Below are 6,590 nucleotides of genomic sequence, written 5' to 3'. Positions count from 1 at the left end.
TCTTTCGGGAAAGGAAGATATCCATCTCTAAGGGGTTTGCAATAAATAGATAAATAAATAAATAAAGAGAGGTGGAGGAGTACTGCCTAGAGAAGATGAAAGGGATGTGTGGAATCTTCTCAAGCTTTTCAAAGAGGTTTCACATTCTTGGAGACGTTGTATGTTAGTTTGAGAATCTTTCTTGTGGTTTTTTTATTGGTTTGTTTGTTCATTTGTTTGTTTTTGAGACAGGGTCTCACTCTGTTGCCCAGGCTGGAGTGCAGTGGCATGCCCTCGGCTCACTGCAAACTCTGCCTCCTGAGCTCAAGTGATGCTCCCACCTTAGCCTCCCAAGTAGCTGGGACTACAAGCATGCACCACCACACGCGGCTAATTTTTGTGTTTTTTTGTAGAGACGGGGTGTCACCATATTGCTCAGGCTGGTCTCCAAATCCTGAGCTCAAGCGATCTACCTGCCTTGGCCTTCCAAAGTGCGAGCCACCACACCTGGCCCTCTTGTGGCCTTAAAGAAAAGGGGAGGAGGGCAGGTGAAGAACAGAAATGCCACATGTCATATTTAGTAGGACACCAGAGAGTGGAGCCACACTGCAGCTTCATTTTCCCCAAAACTGAAACTGTGAGTACACCACCACCAAGTAGCAATGCTCATAGAATTTGAGAGGTGGAAGAGTTTGGAGGGAGTATAACAACTATTATTATAACCTGCATTTATTGACTTTTTTTTTTTTGAGACAGAGTTTTGCTCTTGTTGCCCAGGCTGGAGTGCAATGCTATCTTGGCTCACTGCAACCTCTGCCTCCCAGGTTCAGGCAATTCTGCTTCAGCCTTCCAAGTAGCTGGGATTACAGGCATGCACCACTATGCTCGGCTAATTTTTTGTATTTAGTAGAGACGAGGTTTCACCATGTTGGTCAGGCTGGTCTTAAATTCCTGACCTCAGGTGAGCTACCCGCCTTGGCTTCCCGAAGTGCTGGGATTACAGGTATGAGCCACTGCACCTGGCCCATTTATTGACCTTATAAACGCATGCTCTGTGTGAGCGTTTTACAGGCACCAGCTCATTGAATCCTCTCATCAGCCCTAAGAGGAGGTATGTGTCTCCATTTTATTTTATTTTAAATTTTATTTATGTATTCATTTATTATTTTTATTTTTAATTTTTTTTGAGACAGTCTCACTCTCTCACCCAGGCTGGAGTGCAATGGTGCGATCTTGGCTCACTGCAACCTCTGCCTCCTGGGTTCAAGTGATTCTCCTGTCTCAGCCTCCTGAGTAGCTGGGGTTACAGGCGCCCACCACCACACCTGGCTAATTTTTACGTTTTTAGTAGAGGCGGGGTTTCACCATGTTGGCCAGGCTGGTCTCGAACCCCTGACCTCAAGTGATCCGCCTGCCTTGGCCACCCAAAGTGCTGGGATTACAGGTGTGAGCCACTGCACCTGGCCTCCATTTTATTTTATTTTAGATTATGACTTATTATTTTGTGAAAGATACACATAAAAGCTTTTAATCTTGGGAGTTATTTTACTTAAATAATTTTTTATCGATGCATGATAGATGTACATGCTTTTGGGGTGGGAATAATTTTAGATTTGCAGAAAATTTTCAAAGACAGTATAGAGAGTTCCCATATGCCCTTCACCCAGCTTCCCCTAATGTTCACATGTTACATAACCATGGTACATTTGTCAGAACTAAGTGATTAATATTGATATGCTACTCTTAACCAGCGACTTTATTAGGATTTCACCTATAACTCCTGTGCCCTGTGTTTAAAGTCAAAGGCAAATGACAACAACCCAATCCAGGCAAGACTGCTAAAGGCTTAGACCCTTCAAGAATGAAGGTTTGGGTGATCCCACCAGGCAGGAGGCCATGACCTGCTGAGGTGCTTGCTGAGGACAAAGGAAATGAGGAATGGGTGGTGGCAGGTAATTATCAATGTCAACTACAGACATGTGACCAATGGCAGAAATGAGGACTATAGTAATGATTTTGATAGGAATATGTTTGTATTTATGAATTAACTAAATATTTTCATTATCTTCCTCTCTCCTATCCCCTTAACATCTAACATAAGGCATGTTAATAGAAATTAGCTTTCTCTCTCAGTATTTCAGTTATAGGATCTCAAAGGGGAAGTGTGAATCAGTGAGGAAGAAGCTTATGATGTGTTTATATACAGTTTAAAGAGTGATAATAAAATGCACAAAAAGGGAGTGTGAATCAGCTAGAAGAAGACAAAAAGGGAGTTTGCATCTTTGCTGGGGAAAGGGTGTGTGTGGATTTGTGGGATGGCTGCATTCTGTTAGGAGGAAGCATCACTTTGTTACTGTCCGTAACTGGAGGATAAGTGTGATGAAAAGAGGAGTGTGTGGGTGCCAACTTGAGAAGGGAGCAGTTGTGCTGACTTTAAAATATGTCAGCCTGGCTGCGTTGAACTCCGTTTCTCAGAACCCCCTCCCGCTATGTCTCCAGTTAGGATGAGCCACAAGAGAGAACTGAAGGGTGGAAGTGAAGCAGTCACCATTTTGTGATTTACCTGTTGTCATTTAACCTGCAGGCTCCCCTCATCAGTGTGGATGGCAGCCATGCCTGCAGCTACTTCACCTTCCGCTGACCCTCCTTCAGCTTCTCCAACTCCTGGGCCAGGTGGGGCAGCTCCATGACAATGGGCACTGGCTTCTTCAGGACATCCAGACCCTCAAGGTCAGGGGCAGTGAGACTGACACAGGTTCCAGTTCATGCTGCTCAGTTCCAGCTTGTGCTTGCAGGTTACAGGCTGTCCTGCTCTTCTCTATTTATATCCATTTCCCTCCTAACCACCTGCCCTGTGAACTTAACTCTCTAGCATCAGACATCCCATCCAGGAGGACAACATACACACAGTTGCTTAACTAGCCTCACAATTACTAAGATCAAATTTGCACAACAAATACACACACACACACAGAGAGAGAAATATGTATCCTAATGGGTCTGCCTCTCTGATTAAACACTCATCCTATGGACATCATTCAGTCCTTTTTCTCCAGCCACTCCGTCCTTGCTCAATGAACTCACAAACAAAGGGGACATAGCAGCGGCAATAGAAGGGATGCAAGGGCTTAGCAGCCTGGTCTTCTACCCTCCAAGCCTGAACTGACAACAGATCACAGCCCATACGGAGGCCCTAATATGGCACCATTCCCCAAGAAGACCAATCAGCTGCCTGGTGGCAGGTTAATTACATCAGGTCACCTCCATTATGAAAGGGGAAGTGCTTTGTACTTGCTGGAATAGACGCTTACTATGGACACGAATTTTCCTTCCCTACCCACAATACTTCCACCAGAGCCACAGTAAGTGGACTTACAGAATGCCCTACCCACCGTCAAGGTAGGCCGTATGGCATTACTTCTGACCAAGGAAGTCATTTCACAGCAAATTAACTGGGTCAGCAGGCTCCTGCTCATGGAGTTTACTAGTCTTACCGTGTTTCCCACCACCCTGAAGCAGCTGGCCCAATAGAACAATGGAATGAGCTTTTGAAGATTCACAGGACCAGCTACCATCTACCATCTCTGTAAGGGTGACGACACCTTATAGAGCTGGTGTATGATCTATGCTTTTTTTTTTTTCAAGTTTAACCTGATAATTTATTTGTGGGGAAAAAGCTAGTTTTGATGAGAAAAAGTTCAGTCCTTTCCTTGTAAACTCAAAGAAACTCAACAGGAATTTTCAATGTTATAGTAGACCAGAAAATGCAACAGTAACTCTTACAATCCTTTTCAATTAAACAGACAAATCAAGTTGAAGACAAATGTTAAAATACTATTTAGCCCAAATATTTATCAGCCTATATATCCTGTTGTTCAATTGGATTTTGATTTAAAAAACAAACAAACAAACAAACTTTATAAGAGCTACACTGGCCGGGCGCGGTGGCTCATGCCTGTAATCCTAGCACTTTGGGAGGCTGAGGCAGGCAGATCCCTTGATGTCAGGAGTTCGAGACCAGCCTGGCCAACAGGGCAAAACTCCGGCTCTACTAAAAATACAGAAATATTAGCTGGGTGTGGTGGCACATGCCTTTAATCCCAGCTACTTGGGAGGCTGAGGCAGGAGAATCACTTGAACCCAGGAGATGGAGGTTGCAGTGAGCCAAGATCGCACCACTGCACTCCAGCATGGGCGACAAAGTGAGACTCCCTCTCAAAGAAAAAAAAAAAAAAGCTACCACCACATTTAGAGTAATGAAAATAAATTAGTTCCCCCCCCCAAGATATTTTTTAACCTCTAAAGCATAAAAAGCTGTATAATTTCTTATACAAATTGACCAGTGTTCTTACAAAAGTAATGCAGTTTGGGACTGATATTACACTGTATTTGTGGGAAAGTACTAGACCCAAGAATATATATCAATTAGGCATTTTCAGTCTAGTCGGTCTCTAAGGTTATCATTTAATTCTTGGTGATGTATAATCATTGGTATGCATTTTGGTACTTAAGTCATGAATTGTGGAGAACAAGAAGCAACAGGGTTTATGTCTAACAAACGATTGCAACATTCAACCGATCTCTTCTGTGAACTCTGTGATTTGTTTTGCCATTGGTCGCTCGTAGTAGGTCCTTTTTTTTTCATTCTTCCATATTCCTGCTTTCTCCATCTGCACTCGGTCATGTTTCTTCATCTTTGTCATCATGATGTACGTCTTTTGAAATTAGTTGTCTAGCTAATTTAATATTGAGTCCTTTGTTGAAGTGAAGCTTCCTTTTCATTTCAAATTGTCGCTTTTTCCCTCGTTCTTCAGGTGAGAGTTCACTATCCTCCTCTCCACTGCTTTCTTGTTCCTGAACCGGATACTTGGGCTCTGAGCCTTCAGCAGCAGCTAATTTCTTAGCTAAGCTATCTGGTGCCATGGCCTCAGTGGTTTCTGTATCATTACACGCGTCTCCATCAACACCCATCACACCATGGTAAGGAGAGTGTTTGGTTCATCAGTGTTCATGAAGCCACAGTCTTTGTCTGCTGGATGATATGTCTCCAGGAGGTTCATTTCATCCCACTTCCGGGATTTTTTGCTCAGCTCCTTTTCGGCCGTTGCCACCATAGAGAGTCGTAGAAGTCTTGTTCTTCAGGATCCCCTTGATGGGCCGGTGCGAGGCTGTCGAGGCGGCCTTTGCCCGGCGCTCCGGCTGTCGGCTCAGGGTCGCTGCTTGGCGTGGGCTCTGCGGAGAGAAGGATCAGGCACTAGCCGACCCCGCCAGGCAGCCGCGGAGCTCGCTCAGGGCTAAATCGGCCGCACATGCTGTATTGGAAACGGCTACCGGAGTGACTGTCACCACACAACGACCCCGACGCCAGAGCCAACGCTGAGCGGGTGGCGGCTCTTCGTGCGCCCTTCGCGGACAGCACTTTACCCATGGTCGATGCTTTAAATCAGTGACCAAGATATGACACTATTTCACCCATAGCCGGATTCATGGGGCCAGGGGTCAGGGGGTGGAGAAGGGAGGGGTCTCTTTCACCATTACCTGTAATTATGCACTTGTGATATTTTTCTTTCCCATGCCTACAACTTTAGGTTCTGCTGGCCTAGAAGTCTAAGTTCCCAAAAGAGGAATGCATCTATCAGGGAACATAGCAATGCTTCCATGAAACTGGAAGTTCAGGCTGGGGGCGGTAGCTCGCGCCTGTAATTCCAGCACTTTGGGAGGCCAAAACAGATGGATCAACTGTTCGAGACCAGCCTGGCCCACATAATGAAATCCCGTTTCTATTAAAAATACAAAAATTAGCTTGGCATGGTGGCAGGTACCTGTAATCCCAGCTACTTGGGAGGCTGAGGCAGGAGAATCGCTTGAACCCAGGAGGCGGAGGTTGCAGTGAGTCAAGATCCCGCCACTGCACTCCAGTCTGGAAGACAGAGAAAGACCCTGTCAAAAAAAAAAAGGAAGGAAGGAAGGGAAACTGGAAGTTCAGACGGCTTTAGGGTCCTGGTGTCAATGAACCAACAGGCCAAGAAAGTTACTATTTTGGCTGGGGTAATCGATCCTGATCAAGAGGAAACTGGGCTGCTACTTCACAATGTGGATAAGGAGGAGTATGTCTGGAATTTGGGCATTTGGGAGATGTCCTGTGATAAAAGATAATGGGGGTGGTCACGGTGGCTCACACCTGTAATCCCAGCACTTTGGGAAGCCAGGGCAAGAGTATTGCTTGAGTTAATTAGTTCAAGACCAGCCTGGGAAACGCAGTGAAAACCCCGTCACTACAAAAAAATACAAAAAATTAGCTGGGTGTCATGGTGCAAACCTGTAGTCCCAACTACTCAGGAGGCTGAGGTGGGAGGATCGCTTGAGTCCAGGGTTCAAGGCTGCAGTGAGCTATGATTGAGCCACTGCACTCCAGCCTGTGTGACATTATATATATATATTCATTATATATATATTCATTATATATATTCATTATATATATATTCATCATATATAGATATTCATTATATATATATAATGAAGATAATGGAAGATAATGGAAAACTACAATTGAACTCAGGCAGGTTTGTTAATATCACAAGCACTTCAATAACGGAGGTTTGAATCACCCC

The 6,590-nt window shown here is 44.8% G+C and overlaps 1 long non-coding RNA gene and 1 pseudogene across 1 annotated transcript; one reads left to right on the top strand and one right to left on the bottom strand.

Annotated features, from left to right (window-relative positions):
* Positions 1–392: 392 nt before the first annotated feature.
* LOC134739900 (uncharacterized) lies at positions 393–4,196 on the top strand. The gene is made up of 3 exons (XR_010127002.1): positions 393–616; positions 1,779–1,931; positions 2,564–4,196. It is a non-coding gene; the product is annotated as an uncharacterized LOC134739900 (long non-coding RNA).
* Positions 4,197–4,486: 290 nt separating this feature from the next.
* Positions 4,487–5,407, bottom strand: LOC129041599 (protein phosphatase inhibitor 2-like; annotated as a pseudogene).
* Positions 5,408–6,590: the final 1,183 nt, after the last annotated feature.

Source organism: Pongo pygmaeus, chromosome 6 (genome assembly GCF_028885625.2).
Source record: "Pongo pygmaeus isolate AG05252 chromosome 6, NHGRI_mPonPyg2-v2.0_pri, whole genome shotgun sequence".
In the NCBI taxonomy this organism is placed as follows: domain Eukaryota; kingdom Metazoa; phylum Chordata; class Mammalia; order Primates; family Hominidae; genus Pongo; species Pongo pygmaeus.
The sequence above is the reverse complement of the archived record's forward strand: the minus strand, read 5'-3'. Positions and strand labels throughout refer to the sequence as shown.